The sequence below is a fragment of the Lotus japonicus genome, chromosome 1 (genome assembly GCF_012489685.1).
Source record: "Lotus japonicus ecotype B-129 chromosome 1, LjGifu_v1.2".
NCBI lineage: Eukaryota > Viridiplantae > Streptophyta > Magnoliopsida > Fabales > Fabaceae > Lotus > Lotus japonicus.
In genome coordinates, this window is record NC_080041.1 from 5440278 (window position 1) to 5464402 (window position 24125).

At 35.3% G+C, this 24125-nt stretch overlaps 1 long non-coding RNA gene across 2 annotated transcripts; it reads left to right on the top strand.

The window, feature by feature from the left end:
- Positions 1–360: 360 nt before the first annotated feature.
- On the top strand, positions 361–24125 carry LOC130733195 (uncharacterized). Of its 2 annotated transcripts, XR_009017418.1 has the most exons (33): positions 361–641; positions 944–1002; positions 1135–1257; positions 1484–1532; positions 1670–4285; positions 4927–4997; positions 5114–5236; positions 5463–5511; positions 5595–5736; positions 6412–10864; positions 12212–12414; positions 12561–12694; positions 12873–12933; positions 13217–13298; positions 13474–13620; positions 14000–14105; positions 14269–14326; positions 14458–14543; positions 14626–14781; positions 15076–15129; positions 15235–15292; positions 15468–15521; positions 15603–15671; positions 15787–15846; positions 15927–16011; positions 16146–16389; positions 16480–16538; positions 16623–16704; positions 16823–16943; positions 17034–17112; positions 17394–17447; positions 17556–17620; positions 22937–24125. It is a non-coding gene; the product is annotated as an uncharacterized LOC130733195 (long non-coding RNA). The 2 variants fall into 2 exon arrangements; XR_009017419.1 differs by lacking the exons at positions 14626–14781; positions 15076–15129; positions 15235–15292; positions 15468–15521; positions 15603–15671 and having other exon boundaries at positions 16480–16704.

Here is a 24125-nt window from a genome sequence, read left to right on the forward strand (position 1 = left end):
AGTAATATTTTGTTTGTTGTAATAAATGAAGTAAATAAAAGTTGTAAAGTTTTTTTAATATTAGTTGAAAATATAAAATAAGTAAATAGTATCTTTTAAGATCTTGTTTGAAATTTCTGTAAAAAAAAAGATCTTGTTTGTATTAATTTTAGGACGTTATTTTATTAATTGAAACTGAATCAGTGAAGAATCAATTCTCATTTGAATGAAAGATATGAAAAAGATATAATCATTTTGTAATAAAAATAAAACGGTAACATTTAATTTTGTTGTAAAAATAAAAATAGAAAATACGGGAAGATGAAAGAGTATAAATAGAGACAGATACATACACAGTCAGTGAGGAGTGAGTGTTCTTTAATTTCTCTCTGTTTTCCTTTCCCTTGTTCATCTTCTTGTTCGGTAACTTGAGCTTGTTTCCCTTTCTCTTGTTCTTCTTGTATCTCTGTGCCTGTCTCTCTCTCTCTCTCTCTGTGATTCCTTGGCTGTGCGTGAAACAGACAGGGTTTCTTTTCTTTGCTTTCAAGAATGCAAAGAAACCGTGTTGGGCAACAAACGGGTCTCGCGTTTTCTTCGCCACCACCGTGAGTTTCTTCAAGACACGCGCAAGCGCACCGTTCATGTCATCAACAGTTATGCCGGTTAGTTAGTTACTATCATCAACTTCCAATTTCTCAATTTCAATTTTCCATTCAATCAGTATGTTTGTTAACTCAATATCAATGCTGCTTTATGTGGTGGGAGGAGTTAGTATTTGCTTGAAATTTAATCAGTAGGTCTAGGAATTCACATATGCTTTTATTCTGAATTCAGAATGCTACTCAAAAAAGCCCAAAGGTCTTTGTGCACGTGCAATCAGAAATTGCTGCTCATGAAGTTGAGGAAATAGGTATTCTATGGAATGCAAATCCTAAGGTTTTAACGTCTTCTTGCCTAATTGCAGGAGTTGAACACTTGCTTAGAGATGTGAAGGATACAACCATTAGCACCCTCGCAGCAGAGGTGCTCTTCTTGATACTTGTTATATTAATATTTTTTCTGTATTTCGTCACGAATGCTTTCTTTTTAGATGAGAGTATCTTAGATGATTCTTTTCTAACACAACAACAAATGCTGGCAATTTTTTTTATGTAGGTAAGTGCAAAACTCACAGCCTTAAAGGGATTGGATGCAAGGCTTAAAGAGATAAAAAGTTACCTTGACCTTGTCATTGATGGAAAGCTTCCCTTGAACCATGCGATCTTGTATCATCTGCAGGTTGGTTTACATATTCTTTCTTAGTAACCACTGATTGTTTGGCTTTTATCAAATGGTCCAGGAATTTAGGTTTAATTATTTTCTGCTTATCCAATTTATCTAGTTTAATTCAAAAATGTTTTTGAAAATCATATTTGACATTAATGACTTGAAAAGTAAGGACTGAAGTAATATGATTATTTTACTTGTTTGTTTCCCTTCTGATTCTTCTTCTTCTACCACCCAGTACCTCTATGTCGGTTTCTCTCTGTATGGAGTCGCGTCAATCAGAGTGGGTAGGTTTCTTTGCTTCAAGAATGCAAACTTGATTGATGTATTCAGCTTTAACTTTGCTTTTATTTCCCTCTAACCCCTCTATTGTGATCTTACGACTACATTTTGGAAAGCACTGAGGAGATTGATCAATTTATAGGTGTTTGCGAAATAGTTGGTTTGTAAGAGAGCTGTACAACAGGAAATGCCATCCATTATGCGAGCTATGCACCACTGGAACATTTCTCAGCTCTGCGCCATTGTCCACCACCTAGATTGTTTTGTGACCTAGATTGTTTTGTGAGTTCTTTCCTTTTTCTACTCTTAAACTTTACTTTTACATTGGGGACGATATAAAATTTAAGCATGAGTAGATTAAGTTGTATTAGCATTGTTTTGCATTATGTTTGCATTATAGCATGTCATACTCGTCATATCCTTTCTCATGTTTTATCTATCTTAGCCCACTTTCTTTTGGAATTTCAATGTTCATACTCTAGGGACCTTATTTGTTTGATATGATTAGCCCTTTCTGAAGAGTGATCAATAGAGAACTGATGATTAGCAAAGAGTTTCCTGATCTCTATTCTCTTTCAAATGTAGCTACTAAATGTGAGCTTTGAGCTTTAATAAGGGTCTTGTTACATCATATTATGTTAAAACCCTTTCTTCTTTTAATGAGTGACATTCCACATTGACTGTGCATTCTAGAACTTGGCCTGTAACCATTTTGAGATGACTTTCTTGAACGCATGTTTCAGGATGAAAAAGGCACTTTAGGTATTTTTCAGGCCCCAAAATTTGCTGTTAAAGTTACCATTAGTAGTTGCCCAATTTTGAGCCTAATATGAAAATTAATTTCTTTGGTACCCATCTATGGAATGTGAATCTATCTTCTGAATTGAGTCCTTTAGAATATAAATTGAGCAACTTAGGTAGAAAATGAGTGCGAAATCAATTCTGATTTGAATGTTAAAGTGTGCAAATTTTTTGAAAAAAGAGAATTTGAAAGGAAAAAAAATGTTGAAAAGGAAAAAAAGAAGAAGCATAAAAGAGCAAAAAAAAAAAAGAAGAAAAAAGGAAAAGGAATATGAAACAGAAAAGTATGAAGTCATCAGTAACAAAAAAAAAAAGGAAAAAAAAAGAAGAAAAAAGAGAAGAAGGAAAAGAAATATGAAACAGAAAAAAGTGCATGAAGTGTAAGTTATTTAGTTGGTCTATGTGTAGATTATTTTGTACACAGTTATTTAGTTACTGAATATACAGAAGTGTCATTTTCTGTTATAGTTAATTTATCTCTAACTCTAATAGTCATCATTATATTTATTGTGGTTCTCTATACTTAAGTTGCTCTTTATATGTTCTAAGGGATGCTTGTTGTCATTTAATTTTGTTTAGCCCATTGATATCCTTCTTCTTTCTCAGAATCTTACCTATTGAATTGATTTTCCTTGGCCACATTACAACCCTTGAAAAGACCTTTTGACTTTAACACGCATTCAAAAAATTTAAGTTGTGGAGATTTGGTTTAGGGCCAAGCCTATGGAAATGTATTTTCTATGTGGAGTGGCTGAGTGAATTGTCTTAACCTGTAAACACTTTGAGGGATGGTGAGAAGTGTACCCCTGTTTGTTAGAGAGTTCGATTTCAGGACGCTTAAGACTCTAATTGGGTAACCTTTTGATCATCTCTGAATTGATTGCTAATCACTTATACTTTTTTTGGGTTCCTTTGGTTTACACATATTTATTTTCTCTATTTTCCTCGTTGGGCTAAGATACTTTAAGCATGGGAAGATTTGATGTGGGTGCATCTTGCATACTATTTCCATAGTGTTTTGCAGATTTTCTTTAGTTAATGCATTCATGTTAATTTTGGTATGCATTTTACTTGTTTCTGTTCAAATGATTTGTTTTTGTTTTATGTTGTGTTTGCAGGTGAGTTTTGGTTAAAGAATTGGGAAGAATTTTGTAGAAATTTGGAAAAGAAGTTGTGAGCATTTATGTTTTTTCTGGGGTATTAAAGTATGATGGTTTCATATATAGAATATTGTTACAGCAAGCTTCTAGGTTTTCCTTGTGCTTGTCAATTTTTCTCTTTCTGCGGAGAACCCCTGTGATTTGATTGTCTAATATGTTCATCTTATGCATAACAAAAATGGGAGATCTAAGAAAATATAATTATAACTTAAATCTAATTATTATCGGAGTTTGTTTTGAAAGTTTTTTTATTCCTTTAAGGAAACTAAAAGGTAAAAGAAGGAAAAGCAAGGGTGTATTTGTGTGAGGTGCTGAAGAAAGTTAGTGACGTGATTTAATTTTAATTGATGGATTTTCAATCGATTCGATGTTTCATTTCTTTCATCTACTGCTGATCAGTTTTCCAAAGCATAACCATGAGATATTGAGATGTACTTCATATCAGTTTGTTTCGTGTATATTTTTCTGGTTTCAGCATGCATATTTTGTGACAGCCTTTGCATTCTTTCATTTAATTAAACAATTTGTTTGTTTAACTTGTGTTTGTAGGTGAATTTTGGTCCTAGAATTTGGGATAGTTGAAGAAATTCTTAAGAAAAGATTACTGGTAGCTTTTGGGAGCAAGTGAGAGAAATTTAGACCAAATCAGAAAAGATGACACTCTAGAAGCAAAACAAGCTCAACAACACACTATCTTAGATGCCATGATAGCTGCCCAACAAGAACACCATACATTATGCGAGATATGCACCACTGACACCTTTTTCAGGTCTATTATCCACCACCTAGTTGATTTTGTGAGTTTTTTCCTTTTTCTCCTTGTTAACTTCACTTTTACATTGGGATAATTTAACGTTAGTTAGTTACTATCATCAACTTCCAATTTCTCAATTTCAATTTTCCATTCTTATCACAATTCATGGGTTGGATGCTATAGCTTTTGTGTAATTGCATAGTGTGTGACTGAGGTGTGAAAATAGACTGGTGCCTCTGCACGAGAGGCCTAATAAGATATCCACACCAATATATATATATAAGATTCATAAGTTCCCTTATATATGCCTACTTATCTTGTGCAAAATGCCACAAGCAATAAAATATTGCTTTAGTAATTTACACTTCTGAATTTATTTATTTTACTTGTTGCAATAACAATTCTGCTTTATGTGGTGGGAGGAGTTAGTGTTTGCTTGAAATTTAATTAGTAGGTCTAGGAACTCACAGATGCTTTTATTCTGAATTCAGAATGCTACTAAAAAAGCCAAAAGGTCTTTGTGCACGTGCAGTCAGAAATTGCTGCTCATGAAGTTGAGGAAATAGTTATTCTATGGAATTCAAATCTGCCACATTTTTTGTTATTTGGTTTCCTTACCCACATGGTTCATGATAGTCTAAATAATTTATCCTAAGGTTTTAACGTCTTCTTGCCTTTTTGCAGGAGTTGAACACTTGCTTAGAGATGTGAAGGATACAACCATCAGCACCCTTGTAACAGAGGTGCTCTTCTTGGTACTTGTTATATTAATATTTCTTCTGTATGCCACAGATGCTTTCTTTTTAGATGAGAGTATCTTAGATGATTCTTTTCTAACACAACAACAAATGCTGGCAATTTTTTTATGTAGGTAAGTGCAAAACTCACAGCCTTAAAGGGATTGGATGCAAGGCTTAAAGAGATAAAAAGTTACCTTGACCTTGTCATTGATGGAAAGCTTCCCTTGAACCATGCGATCTTGTATCATCTGCAGGTTGGTTTACATATTCTTTCTTAGTAACCACTGATTGTTTGGCTTTTATCAAATGGTCCAGGAATTTAGGTTTAATTATTTTCTGCTTATCCAATTTATCTAGTTTAATTCAAAAATGTTTTTGAAAATCATATTTGACATTAATGACTTGAAAAGTAAGGACTGAAGTAATGTGATTATTTTACTTGTTTGTTTCCCTTCTGATTCTTCTTCTTCTACCACCCAGTATCTCTATCTCGGTTTCTCTCTGTATGGAGTCGCGTCAAACAGAGTGGGTAGGTTTCTTCGCTTCAAGAATGCAAACTTTCGAAGAAACCGTGTTGGGTTTTCTAATATGTTTCTTATTTTGTGTTTGCAGGCATGGGTTTGCAGAGATATTATTCGGTTTCGCGATAAGCATTTATCTGAGGGAACTAGTGAGGTTGCCACTGAGTGACGACATATTGCTATTCTTTCTCGTTGGAGGTTGCGTTTATACCCAGTTGTTCTATCATTATAAGGTTAGAGGCCTAGGCACACCCATTGAGTGACTTCGGTTTTCTTTATCCTATTTTCTAAATCATTTACAACACTTGATTTGATTATTAACAATTTATGATTTTGAATTTATTGCCTGTTTTGGTTTCCGTAATTCAATGTTAGAAAATCATATTATTGTTTGCTAGCAACCTCATGTGTTTTTTCCATAAAGCTACATGTGAAGGATAATTTAAAAGATATCAGTAAAGATTTGGTTATAAAATTAGAGAGATTTAAATTAATATAGATTGACATGACTAGTTTGGACATGAACGGTTCTAATCCAGTTCTCTTGTTTGCCAAGCAGTACTTTAGTTTGGAATGCAAGTTAGAGGCACTTTTACATACATACACTGTTGAATTAAAAATTACTTCTATTGCTGGCTGTCCTTTGTATATGGCAAACTGTCCATTCAAAGAAACTTATTTCAACCAATGACAAACAACAGAAAAGCTCTGAATGCCTGATTTGTTTATTTCTGATTATGACTGTGATTGTTGCTAAAGTATGATGGTTCTCCATATTATTTTTAGTTTTTTAACTATTCATGATTGATGTACTCAGCTTTAACTTTGCTTTTATTTCCCTCTAACCCCTCTATTGTGATCTTAAGACTACATTTTGGAAAGCACTGAGTAGATTGATCAATTTATAGGTGTTTGCGAAATAGTTAGTTTGTAAGAGAGCTGTACAACAGGAAATGCCATCCATTATGCGAGCTCTGCGCCATTGTCCACCACCTAGTTTGCTTTGTGAGTTCTTTCCTTTTTCTACTCTTAAACTTTACTTTTACATTGGGGACGATATAAAATTTAAGCATGAGGAGATTAAGTTGTATTAGCATTTTTTTGCATTATGTTTGCATTATAGCATGTCATACTCATCATATCCTTTCTCATGTTTTATCTATCTTAGCCCACTTTCTTTTGGAATTTCAATGTTCATACTCTAGGGACCCTATTTGTTTGATATGATTAGCCCTTTCTGAAGAGCGATCAATAGAGAACTGATGATTAGCAAAGAGTTTCCTGATCTCTATTCTCTTTCAAATATAGCTACTAAATGTGAGCTTTGAGCTTAAATAAGGGTCTTGTTACATCATATTATGTTAAAACCCTTTCTTCTTTTGATGAGTGACATTCCACATTGACTGTGCATTCTAGAACTTGGCCTGTAACCATTTTGAGATGACTTCTTCTTGAACGCATGTTTCAGGATGAAAAAGGCACTTTAGGTATTTTTCAGGCCTCAAAATTTGCTGTTAAAGTTACCATTAGTAGTTGCCCAATTTTGAGCCTAATATGAAAATTAATTTCTTTGGTACCCATCTATGGAATGTGAATCTATCTTCTGAGTTGAGTCCTTTAGAATCTAAATTGAGCAACTTAGGTAGAAAATGATTGCGAAATCAATTCTGATTTGAATGTTAAAGTTTGCAAATTTTTTGAAAAAAGAGAATTAGAAAGGAAAAAAATGTTGAAAAGAAAAAAAAGAAGAAGCATAAAAGAGCAAAAAAAAAAAAAGAAAGAAAAAAGGAAGAAAAAAGAAGAAAAAAGAAGAAGGAATATGAAACAGAAAAGTATGAAGTCATCATTAAACAAAAAAAAAAGAAAAAAAAAGAGAGAATAAGGAAAAGAAACGTGAAACAGAAAAAAGTGCATGAAGTGTCAGTTATTCAGTTGGTCTATGTGTAGATTATTTTGTACACAGTTATTTAGTTACTAAACATACAGAAGTGTGATTTTCTGTTATAGTTAGTTTATCTCTAACTCTAGTAGTCATCATTATATTTATGCGGTTCTCTATGCTTAAGTTGCTCTTTATATGTTCTAAGGGATGTTTGTTGTCATTTAATATTTTTTAGCCCCTTGATATCCTTCTTCTTTCTCAGAATCTTACCTGTTGAATTGATTTTCCTTGGCCACATTACAACCCTTGAAAAGACCTTTTGACTTTAACACGCATTCAAAAAAATTTAAGTTGTGGAGATTTGGTTTAGGGCCAAGCCTATGGAAATGTATTGTCTATGTGGAGTGGCTGAGTGCATTGTCTTAACCTGTAAACACTTTGAGGGATTGGGAGAAGTGTACCCCAGTTTGTTAGAGAGTTTGATTTCAGGACGCTTAAGACTCTAATTGGGTAACCTTTTGATCATCTCTGAATTGATTGCTAATCACTTATATTTTTTTTGGGTTCCTTTGGTTGACACATATATATTTTCTCTATTTTCCTCGTTGGGCTAAGATACTTGCTTGAGGACAAGAAAATATTTAAGCATGAGAAGATTTGATGTGTGTGCATCTTGCATACTATTTCCATAGTGTTTTGCATATTTTCTTTAGTTTATGCATTCATGTTAATTTTGGTATGCATTTTACTTGTTTCTGTTCAAATGATTTGTTTTTGTTTTATGTTGTGTTTGCAGGTGGGTTTTGGTTAAAGAATTGGGAAGAATTTTGTAGATATTTGGAAAAGAAGTTGTGAGCATTTATGTTTTTTCTGGGGTATTAAAGTATGATGGTTCCATTTGTGTAGGTGAATTTTGGTCCTAGAATTTTGGATAATTGAAGAATTCTTAAGAAAAGATTACTGGTAGCTTTTGGGAGCAAGTGAGAGAAATTTAGACCAAATCAGAAAAGACGACACTCTAGAAGCAAAACAAGCTCAACAACACACTATCTTAGATGACATGATAGCTGCACAACAAGAATGCCATCCATTATGCGAGATATGCACCACTGGCACCTTTTTCAGGGCTATTATCCACCACCTAGTTGATTTTGTGAGTTCTTTCCTTTTTCTCCTCGTTAACTTTACTTTTATATTGGGGAGATTGAGTTGCATTATCATTTTTTATTTTGAGTGTTACTTGTTAACATGCGCATATTATTTCATTTTGTTTGCATTTTAGCATGTCATACTCATCATATCCTTTCCCAGGTTTTGTCTATCTTAGTCCACTTTCTTTAGGAGTTTTTAATGTTGATACTTTAGGGACCCAATTTGTTTGTTTAATTAACTTAAGTACATGTAAACTTGTTTCAAAGCATTTTTTAGAGTTGAACTACTTTAAACCAGAATTTAAGCTTTAGAAGCAGTAGCACAGCATAAAATGGTCCAGAGGATTAAGATCAGCTAGTGGAACCAATGTCCATGTTGCTGAGGGCATATGTGAGAACGAGAAAGAACAAAGGGGTAAAAGTGGAATTGATGCATTACTTAGTTAGGAGGGGAATGTTATGAGTGTGGTGGGATCCCTGCGGAGAATAATTCAGGTATCCTTTATTCTGTTAGAGTGCAGAATTCCAGTAGCCATTATTACTTAAAAAGAAGCCATAGGTCGTGGTTTTACTTGTTATACTTAGTAGTACTTAAATTTTCGTTCTTTGGATTCCATTGATGTCCTATAGAAAATTGATATTTGTGCATCTTGCATGGTATTTCCATAGCATGGTGAATCTTTTCTTTAGTGTTATCATGGATTCATGTTAGTTTTAATAAGCAGTATACTTTTTCTAGTTCCAATGATTTGTTTGTGTTTTGTAGGTGAGTCTTGGTCCTAGAATTTGGAAGAGTTAAAGAAATTTGTTAGAAAAATTTGCTGGTAGTTTTTGGGCGCAAGTGGGCGAAATTTAGACAAATCTGAAAAGAAATGTCAACGATTATGCGAGTTATGCACAACTAACGCCTTTCTTAAGGCCATTATACACCATCTAGTTAACTTTGTGAGATCTTTCCCTTTTCTCATGTTTAAGTTTGGGGGAAATATAAATAGTGAGTCATACTTAAATTTTCTTTCTCAAGATTCCATAGATGTCCTATTGAGAATTTATGTGTGTGCATCTTGCATACGATTTCCATAGTATTTTGCATCTTTTTCTTATTGTTATCATTCATGCCTGTTAATTTAGTATGCAACTATGCATTTTAGTTGTTTTAGTTCAAATGATTTGTTTGTTTTATGTTGTGTTTGCAGGTGAATTTTTGTCCTTTAATTGGAAGGATTGAAAAAGATTGTTAGAATAGATTGCCAATAGAGGTTTTGGGAGCAAGCGAGCGAAATTTAAACCAGATCCGAAATCACCGCATCCTAGAAACCGAGCTAGCTCAACAATGCACTATATTAGATGACAAGAGAGCTTTGACAACAAGAAATGTCATCCAGTTTGTGAGCTATGCACCATTAACCTCTTTCTCAAGGCTGTAATCCATCAGCTAGTAGATTTTGTGAGGATTTCCCTTTTTCTTCTCTTAAACTTTGTCTGAACATGGGGACGATTTAACTTATGGGGAGATTGAGTTGCATTAGCATTTTTTATTTTTAGAGTTATTTGCTTGCATGTACATAGTTATGCATTATGTCTTCATTGTAGCATGTCCAACTCATTATATCCTTTTTCATAATTTATCTATTTTAACCACTTTCTTTAGTATATTTTAGTATTGATTCTTTAGGGAATAGGGACCCAATTTTTTTGTTTAATTTAATTACATGCAAATTTGTACTAAAGCTATTATTTTACCAATGATCTATCAATTTAAAACTGCAATATAGCCTTAGATAGCACAACATAAAATGGCCAAGATGTTGATGGGGATGGGGGTCAAGATACTTTGGAGCCAAGGTGTTGACTGTGGAGGGTATATGTGAGAAAGGGAAAGAACGAAAGGGAAAAAGAGGAATTGAACACATGAGTAAGTTAGGAGGGAAGATTATGAGTGTATGGGAGAATCATTCAGGTAGTTTATATACGGTTAGAGCGAGAATTTTATAGCCTTTGGAACCTCTGTAGAAGCCATAGGCACTGGTTGATTTCTATTTGTTGTTTTGCTTGTCATAGTGAATAAATATTTTCATTTTCTAGATTCCATAGATTTCTTATTGAAAATTGATGAGTGTGCATGTTGCATACTACTTTTATAGTATTTTGCCTATTTTCTTTCGTTGTATCATGCATTCCTGCTAATTCCAACATGCATATTGCTTGTTTTAGTTCAAATGATTTGTTTTTTTTTTCTTGTTGTGTTTGTAGGTGAGTTTTGGTCCTAGACTTGAGAAGAATTGAAGAAATTTGTTAGAAAAGATTGTCGGTAGCTTTTGGAATCAAGTAAGCAAATTTTGTGAGTTCTTTCATTTTTCTTTTATTTATCTCTGCTTTAACATTGGGTGCAACGTGACATTTAAGTATGGGGAGATTGGGTTGCATTAGCATTGTTTAGTTTTAGTGTTACTTTGTGTGCATGCACATATTTTCGCATTATGTGTACATTATGCATGTCATACTCATCATATCTTTTCTCATGATTTATCTATCGTTGCCCACATTTTTAGGAAATTTAAGTTTTGATACTTTAGGGACCCAATTTATTTGTTTACTTTATCATATTCATTATCATGATTTATTTTGTTACTCATGGAAATACGAAGCTGCATCTGAAATGCTCACTCAATGTATTTTAGTTCAAATGGTTTTTTTTGTTTGTCGGTGAGTCCTGGTCCTAAAATTGGGAAGAAGTTTTTTAGAAAAAAGAGTTGGTAGTTATTGGGAATCTTTTCTAACATATTTCTTCAATTCTTCCCGATTTTAGGACCAAAACTCACCTACAAACATAACACGAAACAAAAACAAATCATTTGGTGACGATACTTTCAGGACCCAATTTGTTTGTCTACTTTAACTTAATTACATGCAAACTTGTTTTAAAGCTAATTCTTGTTACCATTGAACTAACACTTTAAGATTGCCGCTAGCTTTTGGAAATAAGTTAGCGAAATTTAGACCAAATCAGAAAATTCCACAACCTAGAAATGGAGCAAGCTCAACAATGCACCATATTAGATGACATAACACCTTTCAATTTAGAAAAGATTTCCGATCTTGATGTGGGAGTTTGAGCTGCATTAGTATGTGTTATTTGTTTGCATGCAGATATTTTTGCAATATGTTTTCATTAAAGAAGGTTATACTTATCATATTCATTCTCATGATTTATCTGTCTTAGCCTAATCTCTTTAGGAAATTTTAGTGTTAATACTTCAGGGACCTAATTTGTTTGTTTAATTTAACTTAATTACATGCAAACTTATTATTACATGCAAACTTAATTACATGCAACCTAACAGAGAGAGATTACAAATACAGTGTTTATAGATACTAGAAGGTTCAACTGAATAACGGTCACAGCTGAGTTGGTTACAGCTGTCACTGACTAATACAAAGCTAACACACAACTAGCTAATTAAGCTTTATACATATATCCTAATATTATGAGTGTGAGGGGATCGTAGTGGAGAATCATGCATGTCTTTTATATATGGTTAGAGAGAGAATTCCAGTCGGGATAGAAACCTATGTAGAAGCAATTGCAAAATTAAATAGACATTGATAGTAAGTCAATATTGTTTAGATTCTTTCGTTCAACTAATGTAGGGTGATCAATTTCTTTTGTACCAGGAAGAACATGCATAAAGAAGGTGGTTATCAGTGCCGACTTGGATCAGAAGGGCGAGTAGCCATACTACTCACTGGATTTTTGATTAAAATCCGGCAAACAAGAAAACACAACATGACAAGCATTTCAAGGGTAATGAACCTCAAACACTCACCTTAGTCAATGAGAACATTAAATGTCGGGCACATTGTCTCCAAAAATACAGGTATTTTTACTGTTTGACACAAGATTTAATGCTTTGTGGAGAAAACTTGCTGGTTCCCATGCAGAGCAAAGTTTCTATTTTTATTTGCATTTTTTAGAAGAAACCGTGTTGGCTTTTCTAATATGTTTCTTGTTTTCTGTTTATAGGCATCAACAACACAAGTAATCAAGTAACATAGGGTTTTGGTTTGCAAATTTGATTCATTCATTCGTTTGACAGAGTGAGACGCAGCAGATTTCCTCTTTCAAGGGCACCGTTGATGTCACCATCAGTTACCCCGGTTAGTTAGTTACTATCATCAACTTTCAATTTCTCAATTTCAATTTTCCATTCAATGAGTATGTTTGTTAACTCAATATCAATGCTGTCTTTTAGCTTTACTGCAATTCAATTGGATGTTAACAATTCTGCTTTATGTGGTGGGAGGAGTTAGTATTTGCTTGAAATTTAATCTGTAGGTCTAGGAACTCACATATGCTTTTATTCTGAATTCAGAATGCTACTCAAAAAAGCCAAAAGGTATTGTCACAGTAAGTTATTTTAGTATATTACTTTGGTCAATAGGTATTTTGGTTAATTTTTTTTTGAGCAATTAAAGCATTTTGTATGTAATTTGTGAACCTAGGCGCAACGTACATGCAAAATGCTATAATTATCTATTTATACATTGGAGTTTTTATTCTCAATATTGTTTTATACCAGAATAACTAGGCGCAACGTCATTGTGTTTTATTTATGTGTCCCTATGTGGTTATATTTGATTGTGTTTGATATTCTCAATCTGTTGAATTGTCGCTCTCAGGTTTCACACAGTGACGATTCTTCATCATAGAGGGAACCGTGGAAGTTGATAGCAATGATGGGTTCCGAAACAATCTATCATGGTAATATCTTTGACACCAATCTCTTCTCTTTGTTTTTCAGATTAGTAATCTTCATTATTATATCTTTCCCTCTCTCTCTCTCTCTCTCTCTCTCTCTCTCTCTCTCTCTCTCTCTCTCTCTCTCTCTCTCTCTCGTCGGTCTTGGTCTTGATGTCTGTTGAATTGTCGCTCTCAGGTTTCACACAGTGACGATTCTTCATCATAGAGGGAACCGTGGAAGTTGATAGCAATGATGGGTTCCGAAACAATTTATCATGGTAATATCTTTGACTTGAAGAGAAGAGGAAAACTTGGAAGTGTCTTTTATACTCGTCATAACCAGGTAACACATTATTGACATTCTACTTAGCATTTGACGTTATTTTGCCTTTACTTTCTATAGCTTGCTGGTGTGCATCTTTCAGCATTAATTGGATTTTTATAGATGATGCACTTGGCCTATTCACAGTTAGTTATTCTGGTATATTGCTATGGTCAATAGGTATTCTGGTTAATTGTTTTGAGTAATTAAAGCATTTTGTAAGTAACTTGTGAACCTAGGCGCAACTTACACGCAAAATGCTTTAATTATCTATTAAAACACTGGAGTTTTTACTTGTGTTTTGTGTTTTATTTATGACTTTTCATTCATGTCGCCCTCTGCGGTTATATTTCAATATGTGTTTGATATTCATACATACATAATACGAGATGCCAAAAAGACATTGAGACCTTCCATTTCTGGTCGAATCTACTATTATGTACTAGTTTGAGGAGCACACGATGAAGTTCTGAAGAGACATTGACCAGATCATAAAGACAACAAAGGTGCAGCTCGCCACTATCTTTCTTAATTTTAAGCGTCGGTGTCTTTTTGTTTCTATCCCACTGTCTGCCACTATCTTTCTTTATTTTAAGGGTTAATGTCTTTTTGTTTCTATCCCACTGCTTGTCTTAATTTTTGTAGAAAAATATTTCTTTCATGATGCAGACGTTAGAAATTTCATGGCTTAGTTGAGAATTGAGTCAGTGAAACAAACAATAATCAGGTACAAATTTATACACGCTTCTTCTCTATTTGACATAAACCAAAGAAAAGAGACGGGAAATGAGTGCGCTATATGCTAAGGATGAGAAACTTAGGCAGCACTTACATTATAATTCACACTTGACATTATAGGCTTTTCACTATCTACTACTACCGGGTTACATTTTTCCACATAGATCTCATTTGCAACATGAAGATGTGGGCAGAAGGTTTTATCGGTATGCATCCTTGCCATGTACCTGTTATTTACTAAATTTTGTTTAGTGCATTTTCTCATTATTCTTTATGTTGTTAGTGCAGTAACTTTGCTTCTAGAATTAATGCAAGAGACCAACAACTTCAGAGGCCCTTTACCATGGTTTCTTCCAGTTGTGGTGGTCTTTTAAGTAGTTCGAGTTGTTGTGCATCTTTCAGCATTAGCTGGAGTCAATAGGTGATGCAATCGGCTTCCTAACTGTAAGTTATTCTGGTATATTGCTATGGTCAATAGATATTTTGGTTAATTGTTTTGAGTAATTAAAGCATTTTATATGTAACTTGTGAACCTAGGCGCAACTTACATGCAAAATGCTTTAATTATCTTTTTAAACACTAGAGTTTTTTATTGTCGTCACTGTGTTTTATTTTTGTCGCCCTCTGTGGTTATATTTGATTATGTGTTTGGTATTCTTTCATACATACTATGGGATGCCAACAAGACAGAGTTTCCTTCAATTTTTGTTCGAATCTACTATAATGTACTTTTTTTAGGCGCACGCGATGAAGTTCTTAAGCGACATTGACCAGGTCATAAACACATCAAAGGTGCAGCTCGCCACTCTCTCTCTTTATTTTAAGCGTTATTGTCTTTTTGTTTCTATCCTATTGTCTCTCTTATTTTTGTAGAAAAATATTTCTTTCATGATGTAGACGTTGGAAATTTCATGGCTCAGTTGGGAATTGAGTCAGTGAAACAAACAATAATCAGGTACAAATTTATACACGCTTCTTCTCTATTGAAATAAACGAAAGAAAAGAGCAGGGAAATGAGTGAGCTATATGCTAACAATGAGAAACTTAGGCAGCATTTACATTATAATTAGCACTTGACATTATACGTCTTTCACTATCTACTACTCACCGGTTTACATTTTTCCACATAGATCTCATTTGCATCTGATGATGTAATCGGCCTTATATCCCAGAAGGTTTTATCGGTATGCATCCTTGCCATGAACTTGTTATTTACTAATTTCGTTTAGTGCATTTTCTCATTATTCTTCATGCTGTTAGTGCAGTAACTTTGCTTCTAGAATCAATGCAAGAGACCAACAACCTCAGAGACCCTTTGCCATAGTTTCTTCCAGGTGTGGTGGTCTTTTAAGTAGTTCGAATTGTTGTGTCTACTTTATATTTATGAATTCATGTCAAGCTTTTATTTTGTTGGCATTTTACTTTAGCATCGTGTTTTCTTTACTGTAGTGTTTTATTAGATAACTCCATATCTTCTCTCCACAACAGTTGGAAGAACTCCGCATTAAGGTTTGCGTTCTTTCTTAGTTTTTTAGTTGTTCCCCTGCTTCTTGTATGATTGTAAAGAAATTGTTTTCTACTTGAACTAGGGAAGGCACAAGATCAGCAATGGGAAAAGATATTTTATGGTGCTTTTCCAAATTTTGTAGAAGATGTGATGAAGTATATTAAGAGGTATGACTAGGTTAGGATGTTGACGAAGGTGTTTCGCACTACTATCTTCTCTACTCATTAAAGCATTAGTCATCTTCAAAATTCTATCCCTCCCTCCTTTTAACTTAAGGTTTGTTGAAATGTCTTTTTCTCAGGTTTCAGACAATGGATTTTTGATGGTCAAGGAGGAAGCTAAGGAAGTTGAGGAAAACCATAAAGGGAATTAAATTCTACGTGTCCTATCCCTTTCTATTTACCAACTAATTATGTGTAATGCGTTTTCTAATTCTCTTTTATGTTATTTGTGAAGTCACCTTGCTTCTATGATCCATGCAAAAGACAACCAGTTTTTGAGACCCTTCATCATGGTTTCATCCAGATGTGGTAGTCTTTTACCCAGTACGAGTTCTTTTGTTTACTTTTTCTTCATGAGTCGATATCGTACATTGTTTGCATTTTAATTTAGAATCTTTATTTTTTGTATTGTAGAGTTGCTACTACATTCCTCCATGCTTTCATGTACGAAGCAGTAGGAACTCTTCTACCAGGTTGTGTTAAATATGGTTTTTTTGCAGTGAAGACTCTTTCTTCTTAATTATAAGAAAATAGTAATTGTACGTTTTTAATGCTAGAACTAGTGGGGGAACAAGACTAACAAGGAGGCACATGTGATTTACTTTTAAGTACCTTGACTAGTTCGAGAAAACGAAGCAGGTGATCCTCACCACTCTCTTCTCTTTGTTTTTCAGCATTAGTTATCTTGATTATTGAGTCCTTCCCCCTCTCTCTCTTATCTACTTTGGTCTTGAGGTTTGTTAGAATACTGCCTCAGATTTCACTCTGTGACGATTCTTTGTCACAGAGGGAACCGTGGAAGTGGATAGCAATGATGGGTGCCGAAACAATTTATCATGGTAATGTCTTTGAATTGAAGAAAAGAGGAAAACATGGAAGTGAGTGTCTTTTATACTCGTCATAACCAGGTAACACATTATTGACATTCTACTTAGCATTTGACGTTATTTTGCCTTTACTTTCTATAGCTTGTCGGTGTGCATCCTTCAGCATTAATTGGATTTTTGGTAGATCATACACTCGGCCTAGTCACAGCAAGTTATTCTGGTATATTGCTATGGTCAATAGGTATTTTGGTTAATTGTTTTGAGTAATTAAAGCATTTTATATGGAACTTGTGAACCTAGGCGCAACTTACATGCAAAATGCTTTAATTATCTAATAAAACACTGGAGTTTTTTATTCTCGTCACTGTGTTTTATTTATGTCGCCCTTTGTGGTTATATTTGATTATGTGTTTGGTATTCTTTCATACATACTATGGGATGCCAACATGACAGAGTTTCCTTCAATTTTTGTTCGAATCTACTATAATGTACTTTTTTTAGGCGCACGCGATGAAGTTCTTAAGCGACATTGACCAGGTCATAAACACATCAAAGGTGCAGCTCGCCACTATCTCTCTTTATTTTAAGCGTTATTGTCTTTTTGTTTCTATCCTATTGTCTCTCTTATTTTTGTAGAAAAATATTTCTTTCATGATGCTGCAGAGTGCAGACGTTGGGCATTTCATGGCTTAGTTGGGAATTGAGTCTGTGAAACAAACAATAATTAGGTACAAATTTATACACGCTTCTTCACTATTTGGCATAAACCAAAGAAAAGAGAAGGGAAATTAGTGCGCTATATGCTGAGGATGAGAAACTTAGGCAGAATTTACCTTATAATAGGATAGATTAGCCCATCATGAGGGTGTGGGACCTATGGAGTGGAGAGTATATTCTAGAAGGGCTAAGAAAGGGAATAGTGGCTAACTGACTAACAGAATGGGGAGAGGAAGAGTGATTGTAATATCTTCAGTATATAAGGAGAGTGAGAGAGGTAGAGTGGTTATCCATTAGAATTGCTAGCTGTTAGAATGGATAGGAAGCATTAGCTTCCTATAGGGGCATTGCTCTGGGCAGAGTCTGGAATAATTCCTTCTCTGTAAATCTTCTCCAATATTAATAAACAATCATTGTTAGCTTATTTCTTTCATTTGTTCCATTTACATGTTGGTTCCTATCAAATTTGGTCCGTCCTGCCGGATTACTCTTGCTGGAACCAGTGAATGCCACCAAAGAAAACCAAACACACGACTTACCCCATGGAGGCGAAGATCGATGCCTTAGAATCAGAGCTGGCGGAGATGCGTTCTTCAGTAGCAGCCGTCACGACGGTAGTGAAGGATTTGCCAACGTCGCTTGTGGCTATGATGGAGCGATCGTTGGGTAAATCCGTTCGAGGGGAAGACTCCAGTGTTTATCGCGACCTAGGTGGGTCATCGGGAGCAAAGAGCGTAGCTGTGGAGAAGGTTGCAGATCTGACAACCGGCACCGACGTAGAACGACGCACACCCCGATTGAACGGTGAAGCTCTGACGAAGTTCCGCCAATCGGTGAAGAAGGTGGAATTGCCCCCTTTTAAAGGAAAATATCATGTGGGGTGGATATCCCGGGCAGAAGTGTACTTCCTACAACTCCCTGTTGGAAGCGGACGAGGATCTCACATGGGAGAAACTGAGAGCGGCGCTGCTTGAACGCTACGACGGCCATGGCGATGGGGATGTTTACGAGCAGTTGACAGAGTTGTGTCAACGTGGGTTAGTGGAAGACTACATCACTAAATTTGAGTATCTCACCGCTCAAATTCCCAGGTTACCAGGCAAACAGTTCCAAGGTTACTTTCTCCATGGATTGAAGGAGATCCGGGGGAAGGTTCGAGAGCATGACGGTTATGGGTGGTGTTAGCAGGTCCAAGCTGTTAGTTCTGACGAGGGCAGTTGAGAAGGAGGTGAAGGGAGAAATGGGCTCGGGTTATTCCCGGGGCAACCGGTTTGGTAGTAATCTGGGTTTCAAGAATGGAGCGGGCGTGCCGGGTCGAACGGGCAGAGCAGACTGGGTTTGGGTAAAAGGGGGTGGACTGGGCGAGACCCCAGGGTCCCTCGCCCAGGAGCGCCAGCTTAGGGCGACGAGCGGACCAGGGGCTTGGGCCTCCTCCCGGAGGCCCAACTGGCCCATTAGGAAGGGTTAGAGGCGTCAAGCCCAACTCCACATCTATAAATAGGGGATGAATACCAATTGTAAATGACTCTTAGCTCATTTGAGAAATAACAAAATTGAAATTCAGTTACTTTCTCTCTCTAAAGCGGTTACGCTTTCATTCTCTCTAGGAATCTCACATCACGTTCCTTAAGGTTCAAAATTATAACTAATATGATGAATATTATTTTAAACTATTTATATATTATTTTAAACTATTTAAGGTTCAAAATTTTAACTAATATGATGAATATTGTTTTATTTTATAAAGGAAAATGTACTTACTTTCTATTGTATATTTTACAGAGTACATTTACTGTATATGATCTAAGTCTTTCATATTGGTAAAAAAAATTCTTCTCTTCTTTTCCCTCTTTGTTTTCAAGTTTTATCTTTCTCAATAGAATGGAATGTTATCTAAATCCCAATGCATACAAATTAAAAATCCCCCTTCTCCTAACCATCTCATCTCACATTTACTTCATGACTCACACCAACCAACATTAAATCAACAAAAACTCAATTCCCATGAATAAGTGATTGGTTCTATAAATTGGGTAAACATTATATCTTCTTTTCACTCAAACAAATCAAAGAAAGGAAATGAATGGTGAACCTCTTCCAGGTGTGGTGGTCTTTTAAGTAGTTCGAGTTGTTGTGTCTACTTTATATTTATGAACTCATATCAAGCTTTTATTTTGTTGGCATTTTACTTTAGAATCATGTTTTCTTTACTGTAGTGTTTTATTAGATAACTCCATATCTTCGCACCACAACAGTTGGAAGAACTCCGCATTAAGGTTTGCGTTCTTTCTTAGTTTTTTAGTTGTTCCCCTTCTTCCTCAACGCCTTCCACCATAAGCTATTTTGTTCATTCAAGAATCTACACCTCCACTTGTCTATGAGTGCTAGGTTGAACTTCCCCCAATTATTAATCACCAATCCACCTTTGTCCTTGGTCCTGTAAATCTTCTCCCAACTTACCCATGTGATCTTTGCATTTCCTTCCAATCCCTCCCCCCCCCCCAAGTTCTTCATAATCCGATGACAATTTTTTATGACACCAAATGGAGCTTTAAAGAAGGAAAGAAAGTAAAGATAAATGGAGGATAAGACACTCTTTATGAGACAAATTCCTCCACCAAAAGAAAGAGATTTATTCTTCCAAGCCGCTAACCTTTTCTTCACCCTACTCAAAACCGGTTCCCAAAAGGAAGCTCGGTGCGAGTTACCTCCCACCGGCAAGCCAAGATATTTGAAAGGCACAGTTGTAGTTTTACAATTCAGGACAGAGGCAAAATTGCTAAGAGTGAGATCATTCACAGCCAAGCCTATCAATTTGCTTTTGAAGAAATTCACCTTAAGTCCAGACACCAATTCAAAACACCTTAGAATGCACTTCAGAGTTACTACATTTTGATGGGAAGCCTCGCAAATGAAAAGTGAAGCCTTTGAACTTATTGATCGTCGCCGCCTGCTTAAGGAGGCCATTGAGACCCTCAGCTACAATGAGAAAAAAGGAAGGCTGCCATTGGGTCCACATGATGGAGGCTTTTCCACATTTTGAACTCTTGACAAGGGCTACCATTGACTAGAACAGAGACAGAGTTTCATTCCAAACATCCTCTAATCCAGCTAACCCACTTATCGCTAAAATTTATTCTACGAAGCATGTAAAAGAGGAAGTCCCATCTTATCAAATCATAATTAGCTTCAGAAATGACTTCGTTGACTATCAGCACATAACCCAACTTGTTCCTCTCCCCCCAAGAAGGCAAACTGATTAACATCAATCAGCTTCGAAAGCATCGACTTCAGACACAGAGTTAGGTCTAAAGTCATTAAGCCCTAAGGGTGTTTCCACCTTTAGAGTTATAAATGATGCATTCTTCCCTTTGGCCAAGCCCCATATAAGTGAAAATCATCCATTAGCCTCTTGAAGTCTGAATGGATAAGGTGCCAAAATTCTTTAACGAACTTGAAATTGAGGATTCTGATTGTGTTTTTAAGAGAGCAAGGTCTGTGTGGGCGATTGAGAAGTATTGCGACCTTGTTTTCCTTAGAACAGATGAAGAGGCAATTCACACTAGTGTGGAAGATTTTAGAAGAACCCTTCCTGAAAAGTACGGGACGCTCAGGGCTCAAGTTGAATCGATGGTCCTAGGTGTGGTCTTGCGCTTTTTGCTTTTTGATTTATATTTTTTTCTCTTCTGTTTTGTTTATTTTGGATCATCAATTTTTTTTTGTTGGCGGAATTTGGGTATGTGGATTCATTTTATTTCATGTGTTCGATGGCGGTGTACCTTTTAAAGGATTACTTGTAGATCATGTATTAGGGGTGCACATGGGCCTGGTCAACCCAATGAATCCATCCAACCCAATCCGATCCAATCGTAAAAATGCGGGTTGGATTGGGCGAACGGGTCAATCGGATGGATTTTGTTACGATCCAATCATCTTTGGATCGGATATCGAATTTCATAATAATCCATCCAACTCAACCCGAAATCCAATCATATAATAATAATATATTATTTAGTATATATTTTTAATAATTTTAATTTTTTCTAACCTACTAGTAGGGAATGTAATTTATGGATACTTGAGATCCTACTATTTGAGTGATTTTAATGAGACTTTGAGACTAATTTGTTTGTAATTACTCTTTATATTTAAAGACTTGAAGTACTACTTTAGTTATGTGTTGTTGTCTAGATGTGTGTAGACGCTAGTTATGAATTTATGATGTAATTGCATGTTAAAGACTTGAAATGCTTGTTTTTTAATATTTTTTCAATATTTCAGATTTATTTTTATTTTAATATAGCGATCCAATCAATCCATCCAAACCAACCCAAAGATTGTCGGATTGGGTTGGTTCGGGTTCGTAGGTGAAAATTCATGAAATCCAACCCAACCCAACCCAAACAGTTTTGATCGGTTCGGGTCCTGATTAGCTTGAAAATCCATCCAACTCAACCCATGTGCACCCCTATCATGTATGTCAACTTTGGAGGCTAGTTTATGACTATATGGATAGAAAATCTTTACAACTATTACAGTATAATAATATTTTTCTTAACGCGTATTTTTTTTAGAAAACAATATATATAAATATATATAAAAGAAATATTGAGAAACAACATCTCTCAACATAAGTATAGTACCTAAGTCTCATAAAACCTCCTATTTTTATTTTTTTTGAAAATGATAAAACCTATTATAGAACCTCTAAGAGCCCACACGCACAAAAATGTGCTACAATAACAATACCTAGCAAAACCAACAAAGTGTCTAACTCCTCTAGAAAGATCTCAAATAAAATCTTAACGCGTATTCTTAGATATATATATACCAACAGCTCAATTGCCACAATGTATCTTTAAGTTTGATTTGAGCGCTACCTAGATAAGGCTTCACCAAATTCTATCACTCTGATCTAATCATGAGGTGAAACTAAGATCAACTCGATCCATCTTTCGTGCCTGCAACATCTTCAAGTGAGTTAAACTTCCATTCAACTCATTTAGGGCCTAAGTTTGATCGTTTGAACTTCATGTCTCGCATATTTTATCTACCCTCTACCCACTATATATACGTCATTGATGATTGATATGTGATTATTTTCCCGTTTAAGGCAATTTTAGGTGCTGCTTTGATTTTTTGTATGGGTGCTCTTGCTACTGGTTTGGGTTTTTATTTGTGCTTGTTGTTTTTTAGGGTTCTTTAGGGTTTTTTTCCCCTTTTTTTAGAAGGGTTCTTTCTCAAGCGTTCTTGTTAATTTCTTGAATAAAATTCTTTTGTTTTTTTTTTAAATATAATTAGAAATAATTAAAAAGCCTCAATTTCAGATATGGAGAAGCAAATTGGACACTGAGAGAAATCCCGATCATCAGAGCGAGTTCGTTAATTGCCAATCGGAAGTTTGAGTGGGTTGAAGCTTATATAAGAGCAAAATATAAAAAAGAAAATGTCTCTTCGCAAGAAAATAAAAGAGAAAGTGTCAGATTTTCTGGAGTTGATCATAGATGACACGAGTGATGGAATACCGAGTTTTTCTGATCAAATGGCAACTTTATCAATAAATATGCCCATGACACCCAGTGTGGGATATAATTATATGCCCAATCCCATGATGAATCAGCCAACATTGTACAATTACAGTGTAGCACCATGCCGTTACATTGTGCCTGCAATGGAAGGATATATGCCCACAATGAAGGAGACAACATCGCAGAATGGATTCGAAGCCTTTATGGATGATCGAGAATTGCAAAGAGGGGACCCAATTTCAGAAGTTATAATGGAAGCAATTAAATTGTCAAAGCTTTCCATTATTGTTTTCTCTGAAAACTTTGCGAACTCTACTTGGTGCCTTAATGACCTTGTTCAAATTCTTGAGTGGAAGAGGAAGAGAAATCATCTTGTTTGGCCAATTTTTTATAAAGTGGACCCCACAGACGTAAGGCATCAGAAGAATAGCTATGGTCAAGCAAGAAAGAAGGTTTGGAAAAGATTCGAAAAAGGTAAAGAAATGGAGATCAGCTTTGACTCATTTTGATGGGAAGCCTCGCAAATGAAAAGTGAAGCCTTTGAACTTATTGATCGTCGCCACCTGCTTAAGGAGGCCATTGAGACCCTCAGCTACAATGAGAAAAAAGGAAGGCTGCCATTGGGTCCACCTGATGGAGGCTTTTCCACATTTTGAACTCTTTATTAATAGGCTTAAAAGTATTTCATGCCCCTGATGTATGATGATTGTGCAAAAGTCGTCCCTACTCTTTTTTCATCTACATTTGTACCCTTCATGTTTCTAAAAAGTGCACCGAATGCCCCTATGTCACTTTGACGTTAAAAAATGGGCCACGTCAGCGTCCTACGTGGTGTGACATGTCATTAAAAAAAATACTTGGGAAAATGGGGTGGGGGATTCAAACCCAAGACCTTGAACAAACAAAACACACTTTACCAGTTGAGCTACACAACCAATTTGTTATATCATGACCAAAGTTTTATTTATATCATATTCATTCATCATCA